This window comes from Ricinus communis, chromosome 7, assembly GCF_019578655.1.
Source record: "Ricinus communis isolate WT05 ecotype wild-type chromosome 7, ASM1957865v1, whole genome shotgun sequence".
NCBI lineage: Eukaryota > Viridiplantae > Streptophyta > Magnoliopsida > Malpighiales > Euphorbiaceae > Ricinus > Ricinus communis.
The window spans coordinates 15980353-15997617 of NC_063262.1; positions in this window are offsets into that span (position 1 = coordinate 15980353).

The following is a 17265-nucleotide window of genomic DNA, read 5'->3' on the forward strand; positions in this document are numbered from 1 at the left end:
TAGGTACTTATTCAGTAAGAATGATGCAATTGGATTCTATTGTTATAGGAGTTCGATATTGGGATAAGAAAGGTGCTGAGAACTTGGCAGCAGACCACCTTTCTAGGCTAGAAAACCCGACTTTGGAGGCACTTGATGAGAGGGCGATTGATAATAATTTTCCGGATGAGTTCTTATGCTCAGTTCAGGTTAATTATGATATCCCTTGGTTTTCTGATTCTGCAAACTATTTGGTTGCCAAAGTCCTTCCAAAAGGTATGACATTTCAGCCAAAGAAGAAGTTTTTTTTGAATTGAAATACTACATTTGGGAGGACCCTTTCTTGTTTAGAGTTTGTGTAGATTAGGTTATTCGGCAATGTGTACATAGGAAGAAGATCCTTCAGATTTTGAGGCATTGCCATGAAGGACCAACAAGAGGTCATTAAGCTGCAAATCACATAGCTAGGAAGCTGCTAGACTCTGGATTCTTCTAGCCGATGATCTTTAAGGATGCTAGAGCATTTGTTCAGGTTTATGATGCATGCTAAAGATCAAGTAACATCTCTGGTCGTGATGAGATGCTCTAAACGAGCATTCAAGTTGTTGAGATTTTTTATGTTTAGAGCATCGACTTCATGGGATTCTTTCCTTCTTCCTATGGTATTAAATACATCTTGGTTGTTGTTGTGTACTTTTCTAAGTGGCTAGAAGCACAAGCTTTTCCCACTGATGATGCTAGGGTAGTTACGAGGTTCCTTAAAAGACTATTTGCTAGGTTTAGGACACCTAGGGCTCTTATTAGTGACAGGGGGACACATTTTTGTAATGCCCAGTTAGAAAAGGTGCTTAAATGCTATGGTGTATCACACAGGTTTTCTACACCCTATCACCCACAAACCAATGGGCAAGTGGAGGTTACTAATAGGGGTTTGAAATGGATTTTAGAGAAATCTGTAGGAATGAGTAGGAAGGATTGGGCGGAGAAGCTAGATGATGCTTTGTGGGCATTTAGGACGGCCTATCATACTTCAACTAGTTTTACACCATATAGGCTAGTTTATGGGAAAGTGTGGCATTTGCTTGTTGAACTTGAGCATAAAGCATTGTGGGCTTTTAAAACTTGCGATTTTAATGTTGATGCAGGTAAACATAGACAGTGGCAGCCTAATGAGTTGGATGAGTGGCGCAATCAAGCATGTGAAAACTCCTTAATCTACAAGGAGCATACCAAGAAGTGGCATGACAAGAGGCTAAGGAGCACCAAAGAGTTCCAAGTTGGGGATAGTGTGTTTTTGTATAACTTACGACTCCGACTCTTTCCTAGGAAGCTAAAGAGCCATTGGTCATGACTGTTCACCGTCCAACAAGTTTTTTTGTATGGTACAGTGGAGTTGCACCATCCAGAGAAGGGAAACTTCAAGGTCAATGGGCATAGGTTGAAGCATTATTATGGTGATTCATTGGAGCTCGAGGAGCGAGTCAACCTTGAATTGCATCAACAAGAGTAGCTCAAGCATTATGAGTCCAGCTAAATGACTCGAGATAAAAAGAAGCGCTTTTGGGAGGCACCCCAACTTTTATTTTATGTTTTTGACATTTTGATCATTGGTTTTGGAACATTTTCTTAGTTTTAGTCTTCATTTTTTTAGTTTTATATGCCATTTGAGTGTTTTGAGATATGTGGAAAGTAACTTGGATGTTTAATTGTTGAAAATTATAGGAAATTGCTCGTGAAAAAGTGCTGGAAATGAATTATGGATTTCAGCACGGTTTGGTTCTAGGCTGTGCTGATCAACATGCCCAGTCCCACAACACGTGTAATTCTCAAAAATCGTGCTGAATTCTTTTCTTTTCTCAACACGGTGTGGATGCCTTTAACATGGCCATGTTGACAGGGTGTGCTGAACTACCCAAACTATGCTGATGCTACGCAGAGTTAGATTAAGGATTTGCCACAGAGGCAGTTGGCCTAGGGGGACAGGATAGAGGCAGCCTTGCAGCAGCCTAGGATGGATGATTTTGACTTCGCTAACTTTCACGAGTATTTTCCACCTCCAGCAGCCGATGATGCACCTCCTTCAATACAACCACCACCACCACCAGCCAAGGCACCACCACTGCCACCAGCCCAGCAGGATGAGTAGGGCAGTATTTCTTCATATTTATGTCTTTTCCTTTTTGTACTTATTATGTTGCTTCCCAACTCCTTTACACATTGCAGACAATGTATCCTTCAAGTGTGGGGTGTGTAAGCCGTTGTCTTGGCTTTTTTTTATGATTTCCATTTGTTGTTTATTGTATTATTGATGATGTATATATTTAGGATACTTAGGATGTCTATTAGCTTTTTGTTTGTCTTTGAAAGATTGATAGTTATGATTATGAGCATGTGATTTTTCCTCATTTTTTATTGCTTTTGGAATCTTATTGAGCAATTTTTAGTTTATCATAACGACTGGGTTAAACGAGTGTTATGATGGGCTACTGATGCAACCTACACCTAAGGTAGTGAACCTATCGATGCGGCCTAGCACTAGTGAGTATCAAGGTCGTATCCCTGGAGATCGGGTGAACTTAAAGTTACTACTGTTTGTTATGTTATCTAATCTGAAATAAAGTTTGAGAAGTTGAAATTACTTAACTAATGATTATGAATGTAAATAAATGAATGAACAGCAACTGACAGTCAAAAGACAACCATAATAAAAGAAGCAAACCCGAAGGGGACCTAAGTGATGGAATTCTAAGGTTGATTTTATAAATTACCAATCTTGCTACCCGTGCCTAAATCCTACATCGAACTCGGCTCCTCTCTCGAGCTCACCAAGCTCCTAAACCTACACTAACCTAATGGAATCTCTTCTTATCAGATTATCACATATTAGAATTAAGCGTGATTTAGATTTATTAAGAGTTGTTAATTCTTAATCAGGCGAGTGAATTAACCTTATCTCTAAGTGTTAACTACTAGTTCTTACTATTTAATTTCCAGTTGTAACAAGCATTTCTCAATGTCAAGAAACAACCCAAAAGACAATTAATTCAACGTCTCAAATTAACTAAATCAAACTTTATTACTAAACAGCAAGAAGATTACAAGAATGGCAAATAAAAATCTAACAGTTAAGCACAATCCATCAACAAAGGTGAATCCCAATGGGTTCGACAGCCCTAGCTACTCATAATGAAAGAAACAATACAAAAGGAAATAAATAACAGAAAAGGAAATGGAACATGTAACCCCTCTTCTCTCGAATCGGAGTGGAAATGTCACAAGTGCCAACTCTGAAACCAGCCTCAAGTATGGATCTCGAATGTCTCGGTCAATCGTCTAGAACCTTCAATCCTTGCTTGAATCCCCCAAATCAATCCTTTGAACTGACGTTAATCTTCCAAAATGTCAATAACAGAGGTGCAGAAGTGAGGGGTCGCGCGCATAGAGAAGTTCAGAAATCAAAAGTAGAACCCTGTCTCATTTTACGTGCGCCTACTTATAGGCAGAAGTGCCCTAGCCCGTGCCATGGCCCGTGCAAATATGCACAGCCCGTGCAACAGCCCATGCCAATATGCACGGCCTGTGCAGGGAGGCCGTGCAAATGTGCATGGCCATGCAATTGCCCGTGTAAAGGCCTCGAATTGCGCGCTAATCAAGGAATCGACTCTGGCAAACATCTAATATGCGTAAATCATCCATATAGTTTGGTTTCTACTCGGAAATCAATCAATTTTCCATCAATGAGTCTGAAAACCTAAAGAACTCAGAAACATACCAAAGTGCGATCAAACAGGAATAAATATGACTCAAATACACGAATAAACGATTAATAAACAATCAATAAATATGCATAGAATCATCTACATCAAACTACCCCACACTTAAGCGTTTGCTTGTCCTCAAGCAATCAATAACTCACTCCTCAAACAGATACCAAATAACTCAATCAAATACTTTGCAGGAGGTTAGCTCAAAACAAGTCTCAAAACTCCATGACGAATTTCCTTAAAATCTCCAAATCACTAAATCCTTGAGACAGAGAACAAAGTTAATAAAGATGCTAAAATTAAAATGATAAACCATCCAAACTGAGAATTCAAGAACCATGCCTTACAAGATGTCACTCAAAAACACAAGTGTATATAGGTGAAAGAATATCGTCAAGCTCTCAACGCAAAAGTACAGAAAATGGTGCTTACCATAAGCTTGCTTATAGATCCGATCTCCACTATTGTGAAATAGTCAATAAATATGATCAAGGGTCTTGAGCCAAGTTGTAATGGGGTTAAGGTAGGGCACGGAGAAATATGGAAAGTGAGCTGAAAGTTGCTGGAAAATTATGCAGGTAATGCAAGAATATAGCCGAGGATCAGATGCTATACCAAAATTGAACACTAAGTTGCTCTAAATATTTAAATATTTATATGCTCGAAATATTTATTTATTATTTTTTTTTTACTCCTGCAACAACAGATAATGCAGGATGAAGTAATACAATGCTCAATCAAAGTAGTAAAATGATATGTACCATTTGGATTGAAGGGAGCATCTACGAAAAATCTAGTAACTTAGTGAGTATATGCAAATCGATACAAAATGAAATGCAGCATAAACGTACGTAATTCTAGCAATAATGGTAGAAAAAATGGTCGAATGAATAGAAGTGATAAAATGAGTGTCAAAGGTAAATTACAATGAAAGAAAAAAGGCTAAGGCTCAAAATGGGTTCACTAAGGAAAAACAGGGTTAGGCTTTTAGCCAAATTGTGTAATTCCTAAATGCCCAAATCATCTCATGACTATAAAAAATTCATGTAATCTCAAAAGTCATCACAAAGCAAGTTCTAGAAGCAAAAATTCTGCACAATGCTCACTAATCATAAACAGAAAGAGCATAAAAGCCTCATCATTTCAGTGGGATAAAAATTGCATGAATTCTCAAACTAAAGTTTAAACAATCAAACAATCTAATAAACATCAATATTAACAGTGTTCTATATCCGAGATAAAGTAAAATGAAAAAATTAAGAAAAAACACCAGTTTTACCTAGCTTGATTGAAATTAAGAGATTCGTTTATTGCCTTCTTTCAACAAGATTCGATAAAAAGCTATATGGGTATCCATTCAAAAGAGAAAAATTATTAACTACTTGATTAAAACAAAACTCAAGATAAGGACAGTAAGAATGAATGGACTTAATCAATAAGAGAAATGAAAGCAAGATAAACATAGCAGAAACAAAATTGGTACCTGCACAAAAATAAGGTACCTACCCCACACTTGAGAAAAACATTATCCTCAGTGTGAACAAGGTAGGCAATCCAAAAAGAAATTAAATACGCACAAAGAAGCAAATTATGGGAGTCCACAAAAAAAGAACTAGAAAACTAAAAGATAAACAAGACAACAGAAAGAGATAAGAACTAGAAAGTCTACTGGATACTGCCCTTGATGTATGCTTTAACACTCCAAAATATGTTAGTCCTTAAAATTACGTATAAGCATCGAGTAAGCTAACTCTTGCAAAACTCAAGAATAAACACATCCCAAGCAACATCTAGTATTAAAATTAAATCTCCTCAAAATAAAACAAACTAAAAATAAACTGAAGTATCTAACTAAAAGAAATAACTACATAAATAAAAAGATGTCTAAAAATTCAAAAGCATAAATAGATTTGGGAATGCCACCCGAAGGCGCTTCTTTTTGTTCGAGTCGTCTAGCTAGATTCTGTAGCAGCATTCCTGTATCGCGAGCAAATTGAGAAGGTGGGCTTAAAGTAAGTTGGGGCTCGAGGCATATAAGCGCAATGAGAAGGTCTAATGTGTGCGGTAGATGACCAAGGAGGTGCTCTCCGCACCGATTTAGGATGCCCATTCATCCACTCTGAATTCCGGCTAAGTGACCTGTCAAAAACAAACTTGCAACTACGCTTCTCGGGTCTATCATAGCACAAAGTCTCAAATTGATACAGGTTGTTTTCTTCAGATGAATAACACATATTAACAGGGAAAGAAACATGTATAGCATCATCCATTTGTAAATCCTGTGGTTGTTTATTACATGCAGGACCAATTCCATCAATACTACAAATGGCATGAACATGGTCGATGGAAGAACTATCAAATGGGGGTAAACTAAAAGTAACACAGTCATCTCCTACATTAAGTTCTAACTTCCCCTCAAATACGTCTATTTTAGCTCTAGCTGTGGCAAGGAAAGGTCTCCCCAAAATCAATGGTACACCATGCTCATTATCCATATCCATAACCATAAAGTCCATAGGAAATATGAACTTATCTACCTTGACTAGCACATTCTCCATAATTCCCCTAGGAAGCTTAATAGAACAGTCAGCTAATTGAATGCACATCCTAGTGGATTTTGCCTCCCCCAAACCTAGCTTATTGAACAAATTAGTGGGCATGACATTTATGCTAGCCCCCAAATCAGCTAATGCATCATTAACACACAAATTACCTAAAGTGCAAGGAATAGTGAAACTCCCTAGATCGTGACGTTTCTCTGGCAACTTGCTCTGAAACACCGCTGAGCACTCCTCATTAAGCTGAACATAGGCTGCCTCCTCCAACTTCCTTTTTCTGCTAAGTATGTCCTTTAAGAACTTGGCATACTTCGGCATCTGCTCCAATGCATCAATAAAAGGCAAGTTAATATGCGGTTGTCTAAAAATATCTAAAAACTTACTGAACTGCTCTTTCGCCTCTGCTTGTTTGACTCTAGTAGGATAAGGAATCTTAGGTTGATATTCCCTTACTAGAATTGATTTCACCTTTTGTCCCTCAGGTTCCCTAACCTTACTGCTCGCCTCAACCTGCACATCAATAGTGGAGTCGTAAAAAATAGGCTTAGAAGGAGCTGAAACTAACTTACACGAACGCAAAGTGATGGCCTTCACGTGCTCCCTCGAGTTAGACTCAATGGTGCTAGGGAGTGCTCCTTGCTGCCTCTCCGACAACATCTTAGAGATTTGGCCAATCTCGGTCTCCAAGTTCTGAATCGAGGCCTGCTGGTTCCTAAGTGCACTATCAGTTTGCTGGAACCTCATCTCCATAGATGTTACTCCTTTGTTCTTTATTATATTAACCTAAAATGAGTGATGAATAATTTCTAAACTAACTAATAGCTACAAGCTAAGTTCTAAGGGAGATGCAAGAGTAATTGATAAATAAAATAACCAAGACAAGAAAGCAAACCCAAAGGGAACCTAAACTAGTTGGCAATCAAACAAATGATAAAGGATTGGTGAGTCTAATTATGCTACCCGTGGACGAATTCTTAACCGAATTCGGATTCTCTCTCGAGATAACCGAATTCCTAAATCTAATAACCTAAAGTTGGAATCTCTTCCTAACGATTGATTCTTAAATTAGCATTAAGCTTTAATCCGCCTCTATTAAGCTTTGTTAATTCTTAATCCGGCTAGTTAATTATCCTTATCTCTAAGCGATTATTAACTAGTTCTTGCTATTCAAAATTCCAATTGCCAAATGGAATTCTCAATCACACAAGCAATCTAAAAACACAATTCACAACGTCTCATGAATAATGCATTGTTTTATTAATACTGAAAGCAAGAAGAATACAAAACTAACCCAAACAATCCAACAATATAATACTAAGCCAACATAGTAAAGAAATCCCAATGGATTTAATCAATCTAGCTAATCATGTTCATTATCAAAATACACAAGAATTCAATTACAATAATGAGTAAAGGTAGAGAAAAATCGATTACGCCCTTGGATGACAGTAAACAACCCCAATTCCTCTTGCTCGAATTGAATCGATTCTTGTTCCTCTTGCTCGATTTGAAAACCAATCAACGAACCTCGCCCAATCTTCAATCTTTGAAGGGAATCCGATTGAAACCTTGATCCAAGTCTCCTTTTCCCTTGGTTCCACCTCAGAAAACCATTAAAGAGAGAAATATTAGGATTTGGGACGTTCTCCCCGCTCTCCTTTCTCTTTCCTCTCTTCTTTCTTTTAATTAATTCCCCCTGTCGCCTCCAACATGGCCGTGTTGATGCCCGTGTTCCCAACACGGGCTAGTGTTTATGCTCTTGTTACTCTCTGTGGCCGTGCTCCCTAAAAACTTCTTTTTCTTTGATGTTTGATGCAACCAACACGGCCAGTGTTGAAACCAACATGGCCCTGTTCAGCTTCCTCATGCTCATACTTAGCTTGTTTCGGCAGCTTCGACGTCCAATTATGCTCCAATTCTTCCCTTTATCATTCTTTGACTTCTTTTGGACCTAATGCACACAAACAGACGCATAGGGTGAGTGTTGGGACCAATTCACATCCAAATATCCATAAAATCATTCTTAAAAACTTCATTTAGATGTGTGTATTTTACGCACATCAAATAACCCCACACTTAGCTCATTGCTTGTCCTCAAGCAATCAAAAGTAAAATAAGGAAAATAAACCACAAAAGAACAACACTTAAACTGATAGACAAGCTAGAGAGCTCCTGTACATATCCTTAACAAGCGTAAGTCAAACGAAAAGAAACGAAGCAATCAATTCAAGTATCACAACCAAAATGCCAATAATTCACAAAATACTGTCTCAACAAAATTATTCAAAACCAACTTCTCCCCAGATTCACTCTAAATCACTCAAAGTGTTTAAAGGGTAGTGTGTAATCGCTTAATGCATCAACTACTACCTTACTTACTATATGCTTACTCTTAAATCCTACTCATACCACTTATGGAGAGTCAATAGCCATGTCAAGAGGTCTTTATAAGGGTTGTAATGGGGATTAGGTAGGGGTAGGTAAATTTGGTAAGAGTTGAACCTATGGTGTTCTGCAATGAAATACATGACCTGCACACAAGCCACAATGATCACAATGGGTAAGCAATGGACAGTAGTCCAAGGTGGGAAATAGGAATCAAGTCAAAATGTTTAGCTCACTTACTTTCTTTCTTTTCATCACCTTTCCCTCTTATTCTTCTATTTATTTTTTTTCTTTTTTTTCATAAGGGAAGAACATTCTTATAATAGAGTGAATTTCTTTTGGATTGAAGAAAGCTACTATAAAATTCCACACTATTCTCAAGACAAAAATTCCCAATAAAAACAACTTGTGTGCAGAATCATAACCCAAAGCAGAATAAAACTAAGTGGCAATGAAATATGATAAAAAAATGGTGAAAGAGGGGGTTATCTACAGAATCAATAAACGAATGACGGCTATTTGGCTAGAATGAAAAACCTAAGTACCTCTGTCATACCGAAGTGTTAAACTCTCCTTGTGGCCCTCATAAGCATTATCGAGAAAGTGCTAAAAGTAAAGACAGTAATTGGCACTCTCAACAAGAAATAAATACAAGCATATAAAGTGTATGCTTACAATTTAGGCTCAATTTCTCACAAGTGTGCTTTTGAGTAGGTTCCAAACAAAAATCATCAAACCAGAATTAAATAAACCAAAGCAACTTAGTGCAAAACTCAAACTAATTATCTTACATTCTTCCGCAAAACTCAACACTATCGGTTTTACCTGATCACATGGACATAAACAGGATTTCAAAAGCAAGTCAACAGTAAGAGCATCGAAACAAAGTAAAAAATTTTCAAAATTTTACAAAAAATTGCACAAAGAATAAACAAATAATTGAGATGGGATAAATATCACCTACCCCACACTTGAAGGACACACTGTCCTCAGTGTACAAAATATAAGAAATGAAAAAGGAAAAAGAAACTAATATTGTCCTGACTATGGCTCCGGAGTGAAAAGAGGTGCATCATCAGGGATATCAAGGCGTTGGCTAGTCTGTGGTAGAGGAGTGGCTGCAAATAAGAAAATAAAGAATTAAAATTGAAACTGAAACATAAATTAAATAAAATATGAAAACTAAAACTAATAAAATATTTCAAAACAAAAGGTTAAAATATTAGAGATTAAAAATAAAAATTGGGGTGCCTCCCAAAAGTGCTTCTTTTTTATGTGATGAGTCTTCTTAGCTGGACTCATGGTGAAAAGCAAACGGGCGTGATCGACGACCATCCATCCTTCTTCCAAGCAAATGGCTTCAAGTATCCGCTTAGAGGGATAATCGTCAATCTCCTCTTCCCGACTATCAAGCAAGCTGCCAGTATGATGGGCAAAACTCGCTCCTCGTATAATTGCACGTAGTCGTGATGCTCTAGGGGCTCTTCCAATTTGAAAGCTGAAGTTTCACTAATTGGAAGGATCGACGGTTAGGCAATTTCTTCAGGAACGTTGATGGTTTTCTCTAGTCCTTGGCTTGGTTCACTTGCTAGAAGAAACTCGAGCTCCTCCAAGACTTCTTCATTGGATAACTCGTGCTCATCTTCCATCATCGAAGGGACTTGTGGAAAATCCACCAAAGATTCCTCTAACTGCAACTCAGCATCATCAACTGTACATTCTTGCTAATAGTCTTTCAGAGGAATCATGTTCGCCTCTTCCTTTTCTGGTTCTATCTCTATGTTCAAAGAGTCGTCCTGCACAAAAGCATCATCGTCAAACATAATAGATAACCCAGAAAAATTCTCACCTGAACGCAAAGTGACGACGCTCAAGTGTTCCTCGGATTCAGTAGCATTTGATGGAGTTCCCAATTGCTCTTCAGCTAGTAACTTGAAGATTAAGCGTACTTGATGCTCTATGTTCTTAATCGAGGCTTGTTGATCTTCAAGTATCCTCTCTGTTTGTTGGAATCTATCCTCAAGACTTGCAATAAACCTTATCATCAGCTCATCTGACACTAACTCTTCACCTTGAGTTGATGGTGCAAGACTAGGCTGCTGAAATTGTGGTGGTTCTTGCCCATCTAAGCTCCATCAAAAGGGTGAATGAATGCTCAAATCTTGATTGTAGGTGCTTCCATACGAGTCATTTGGCCAACTTCCCGTATAATTCACCTGTTCATAGTTATAAGAACAATAAGCAACATCACTATATAATGGACAAACATTACTCAAATGTAAGCCACAATAAAATTCACAAAAAACTTGAGACGAAAGGATAGGAGTGGAGAGTTGATTGGTAGTCCTGCAAAATGATTCCACTCGAGCTTCTAAAGATGCATGGGTATCCCAATTTTTAGCACACTCTTGGTTTCTGGTCCCATTTTCCAACGTGTCATACAAAGAGTTTAGCATTGAACCTCCTTATCATCCATTATTTGAATCATAAACTTAACTAAATAAATATGTACAAATAAAATAGAAATAAATATAAATAAAATATTAAAAAATGGCTAAATTAACAAATAGCAAATTTCACTATAGTTTTCAAACATTCCCCAGCAACGGCTCCAAAAACTTGATGTGTGCTACTCGTGTTAGCTACAATCTAAGGCAGTGTACCTATCGATGCAGTCTAGCACTAATAACGAGTATCAAGGTCGTATTCCTCGAGAAAGTGAAAGCCCAGAGTTACTCCTTTGTTCTTTGTTATATTAACCTAAAATGAGTGATGAATAATTTCTAAACTAACTAATAGCTACAAGCTAAGTTCTAAGGGAGATGCAGGAGTAATTGATAAATAAAAGAACCAAGACAAGAAAGCAAACCCAAAGGGAACCTAAACTAGTTGGCAATCAAACAAATGATAAAGGATTGGTGAGTTTAATTATGCTATCCATGGATGAATTATTAACCGAATTCGGTTTCTCTCTCGAGATAACCAAATTCCTAAATCTAATAACCTAAAGTTGGAATCTCTTCCTAATGATTGATTCTTAAATTAGCATTAAGCTTTAATCCGCCTCTATTAAGCTTTGTTAATTGATGTGTGTAAAATACACACATCTAAATGAGGTTTTTAAGATTGATTTTATGGATATTTGGATGTGAATTGGTCCCAACATTCACCCTATGCGTCTGTTTATGTGCATTAGGTCTAAAAAAAGTCAAAGAATGATAAAGGAAAGAATTGGAGCATAATTGGACATCGAAACTGCCGAAATAAGCTAAGTATGCGCATGAGGAAGTTGAACATGGCTGTGTTGGTTTCAACACTGGCCATGTTCCCAACACGGCCGTGTTGGGTGCATCAAACATCAAAGAAAAAGAAGTTTTTAGGGAGCACGGCCACAAAGAGTAACACGATCATAAACACCAGCCCGTGTTGGGAACACGGGCATCAACACGGCCGTGTTGGTGGCGACATGGGGAATTAATTAAAAGAAAGAAGAGAGGAAAGAAAGAAAAAGAGCGGGGGAGAACGTCCCATACCCTAATATTTCTCTCTTTAAGGGTTTTCTGAGCTGAAACCAAGGGAAAAGGAGACTTGGATCAAGGTTTCAATCGGATTCCCTTCAAAGATTGAAGATTAGGCGAGGTTCGTTGATTGGTTTTCAAATCGAGCAAGAGGAACAAGAATCGATTCAATTCGAGCAAGAGGAATTAGGGCTATTTACTCTCATCTAAAGGTGTAATCGGGTTCTCTACCTTTACTCATTGTTGTAATTGAATTCTTGTGGATTTTGAGAATGAACATGATTAGCTAGATTGATTAAATCCATTGGGATTTCTTTACTATGTTGGCTTGATATTATATTGTTGGATTGTTTGGGTTAGTTTTATATTCTTTTTGCTTTCAGTATTAATAAGATAATGCATTATTCATGAGACGTTGTGAATTGTGTATTTAGATTGCTTTGTGTGATTGAGAAGTCCATTTGGCAATTGGACTTTTGAATAGCAAGAACTAGTTAATAATCGCTTAGAGATAAGGATAATTAACTAGTCGGATTAAGAATTAACAAAGCTTAATAGAGGCGGATTAAAGCTTAATGCTAATTTAAGAATCAATCGTTAGGAAGAGATCCCAACTTTAGGTTATTGGATTTAGGAATTCGGTTATCGAGAGAGAGAAACCGAATTCGGTTAAGAATTCATCCACGGGTAGCATAATTAGACTCACTAATCCTTTATCTTTTGTTTGATTGCCAACTAGTTTAGGTTCCCTTTGGGTTTGCTTTCTTGTCTTGGTTATTTTATTTATCAATTACTCTTGCATCTCCCTTAGAACTTAGCTTGTAGCTATTAGTTAGTTTAGAAATTATTCATCATTCATTTTAGGCTAATATAACAAAGAACAACGGAGTAACTCTGGGCTTTCACTTTTCCGAGGAATACGACCTTGATACTCGCCATTAGTGCTAGACTGCATCGATAGGTACACTGCCTTAGATTGTAGCTGCATAGATAGCAACCATCAAGTTTTTGGCGCCGTTGACGGGGAATGTTTGAAAACTAGAGTGAAATTTGCTATTTGTTAATTTAGCCATTTTTTTTAATTTTTATTTATATTTATTTCTGTTTTGTTTATTAATATTTATTTAGTTAAGTTTATGATTTAGATAGTGGATGATAAGGAGGTTCAATGCTAAACTCTTTGTACAACACGTTGGAAAATGGGATCAGGAACCAAGAAACCTAAATGGATGTCTTTTGAGCTTCCCTATGTTTTTCCCTTTAATTCCCCTTAAAACTTATTAAAAGTGGTTGTTTTTACATTGATGTCACTCATTTTGTAACTCCCAAATGACAACTAATTATGTGCATCCAGTTTGTAACTCCAAATTATGACTAATTATGTGCATCCATTTTGTAACTCTAAAAGACAACTAATCACACTATAACTTAAGAAAAACCTAATAAAAATGAAAATAAAAAGGCTTCAAATGAATCTTGTTGGACCTATGAGTTCAGCCCAAACTTATTGCACTAAATTGATGATTTTGGATCCTTTTTGCAATCCTAAATCTTAGGCTGAGCCTTGTTGTGTTTGAACACTCCAAATGTCTTTAATTAAGCCCAACAAAGCTTATTGCATCCTTTTGGACTCGGATCTTGTCATTGGACCTCCTTGAAAGCTTAAAGGATCATTTGTAATTCTTGTCTTTATTGCATCGTTCCCTCTCTCCTCGTAAGGATTCGTCCTTGAATCAGCCTCATTGTCAACTTCATCACCTACATCAAATAAAAAAAGATCAGCAACATTAAAAGAAGCACTCACATTGCCATACTCACTTGGTAAATCTATCTTGTAGGCATTGTCATTAATTCTTTTAAGGACTTGGAATGGCCCATCCCCTATTGGCATTAATTTAGACTTCCTTTGGCTTGGAAATCTTTCCTTTCTCAAATGTACCCAAACCCAGTCACCCAGCTCAAATACAACTTTCTTTCTCCCCTTGTTGTGTTGCTTTTCATATTGTTGATTTCTTTTCTCTATTTGAGCATGCACCTTCTCATGTAAGCTTTTAATAAATTCAGCTTTTTGCTTGCCTTCAAAATTAGCCTTATCAATGGGTAAAGGCAGTAAATCCATTGGAGTTAATGGATTGAACCCATATACAATCTCAAAAGGTGAACAGTTTGTTGTACCATGAATACTCCTATTGTATGCAAACTCAACATGTGGCAAACATTCTTCCCAATTCTTCAAATTTCTTTGAATTATTGCCCTCAATAGTTGTGAGAGAGTCCTATTAACCACCTCCGTTTGTCCATCCGTTTGTGGATGACAAGTTGTTGAGAATAGAAGCTTCGTTCCCAACTTGCTCCAAAGTGTCTTCCAAAAGTGGCTAAGGAACTTGACATCTCTATCACTGATAATTATCCTTGGAACCCCATGCAATCTTACAATTTCTTTGAAGAACAACCCCGCAATATGAGTTGCATCATCTATCTTGTGGCATGGAATGAAATGTGTCATTTTGCTAAACCTGTCAACAACAACAAAAATAGAATCTTTCCCTCCCGTTGACCTAGGTAATCCTAGAACAAAAGTCCATAGAAATGTCTACCCAAGGTTCATTAGGTCTGGGAAGTGGAGTATACAACCCATGAGGCATCACTTTAGATTTAGCTTGTTTACAAGTGATGCATCTCTCACATATTTTTTGAACATCTCTTTTCATTTGTGGCCAAAAGAAATGATTTTCTAAGACATCTAAAGTCTTTCTCACACCAAAGTGCCCCATCAAACCCCCACCATGTGCCTCCCTTACAAGCAACTCTCTTAAAGAAGATTGAGGTACGCATAACTTATTTTCTTTAAAAAGAAAACCATCATGTCTATAGAACTTGTCAAACCCCCCTCTCTCACATGCCCCATATACATTAGCAAAATCATGGTCTAAATTATATAATTCCTTAATAAACTTAAAACCCAATAATTTTGCATCAAGTGTAGAAATTAGAGCATACCTTCTAGATAGAGCATCGGCAACAACATTCTCTTTACCTTGTTTCTACTTGATGATGTATGGAAAGGATTCAATAAATTCCACCTATTTTCCATGCCTACGGCTTAGCTTCCCTTGTCCTTTGAGATATTTCAAAGACTCATGGTCGGTGTATATAATGAATTTCTTATACCAAAGATAGTGCTGCCATGTTTCTAAAACTCTTACCAAAGCATAAAACTCTTTGTCATAAGTTGGGTAGTTTAGACTTGCTCCACTTAGCTTCTCACTAAAGAATGCAATTGGTCTTCCTTTTTGCATCAAGACTCCACCAATACCTATTCCACTTGCATCACACTCAACCTCAAAGGTTTTAGCAAAGTCAGGCAAAGCAAGTAAAGATGCTGAACTAAGTTTGTCTTTTAGCAAGTTAAAAGCATCATATTGTTCTTTTCCCCACTTGAAACCCACATTCTTTTTAATGCATTCAGTTAAAGGTGCAGCAATTGTTGAGAAATCCTTAATGAATCTCCTATAAAAGCTAGCAAGACCATGAAAACTCCTAACATCATGCACACTAGTAGGTTTTGTCCACTCTCTAATTACTTTTACTTTTTCTTGATCAACATGAATTCCCTTGTCATTAACAATATATCCAAGAAAAGTAATTTCATTAGTGCAAAAAGTACATTTCTTAAGATTAGCATATAATGTCTCTTGCCTTAACACATCAAAAACCAGCTTTAAGTGTATTACATGCTCATCTAAAGATTTGCTATACACAAGAATATCATCAAAATAAACCACTACAAACTTTCCAATGAAAGCGCGCAAAACATGATTCATCAATCGCATAAAAGTACTTGGAGCATTAGTTAAACCAAACGGCATGACTAACCACTCATATAATCCATGTTTTGTTTTGAAAGCAGTTTTCCATTCATCACCCTCACGCATTCTTATTTAATGATATCCAGATTTTAAATCCACTTTAGAAAACACACAAGCACCATGCAATTCATCCAGCATGTCATCTAGCCTAAGTATAGGATGGCAATACTTTACCGTTATTTTGTTGACAGCATGACAATCAACACACATCCTCCATGAACCATCTTTCTTAGGCACTAAAATTACAGGAACCGCACAAGGACTCATGCTTTCTCTTACGTACCCCTTATCCATAAGCTCACTCACTTGCCTTTGGATTTCTTTTGTCTCCTCAGGGTTGCATCTATATGCTGGCCTATTTGGTATGCTTGCACCCGGAATGAAATCAATTTGATGTTCAATTCCTCGAATTGGTGGTAATACTTTAGGCACATCTTCGGGAAAGAGTTCTTCATATTCTTGCAAAAGCTCAAGAACAACACTAGGCAAATCCTTGTTAAGATCGTTAGAAATCATCAAAACTTCCTTTTACATGAGTACAAGTAAGGGCTGCCTCAAGGTTAGTGTTTTCCTTACATCACTTGGCTTTGCATACACATTCATTTTTCTTTCACTCTCATCTCCCTTGTTTTCTCTCACCTTGTGTTTCCTATTACACTCACTTTTACCACTTACCTCACCTTTTTCTTTTTTCACTATTTCTTGCTCCCTCCCCAGATATTCCCCATATGAAGATTCAAGCTCTTCATATTGTTGTTTAATTCTTACTTGATCATCAAAAATGGACTTGGGAGATAATGGTCCAAGATTGAACTTTTATCCATCAATAGTCAAGGAATATCGATTCTTGAACCCATCATAAATCACACGCCTATCGTATTGCCAAGGTCGTCCCAACAAAACATGTCCAGCATACATGGGAAGCACATCACAAAGCACCTCATCCTTATATCGCCCAATGGAAAAAGAAATTAGCACTTGCTTATTTACCTTCACAACACCACTATCATTCAACCATTGCAACTTGTAAAGCCTTGGGTGTTTGGTAGTTAGTAATTTCAATTTCTTCACAAGCAAAGTACTAGTAACATTAGTACAACTTCCGCTATCAACAATCATGTTACACAACTTATTAGCGATTAAACAATGAATATGAAACAAATTCTTACACTGCTCTCCATGTTCATCGTGT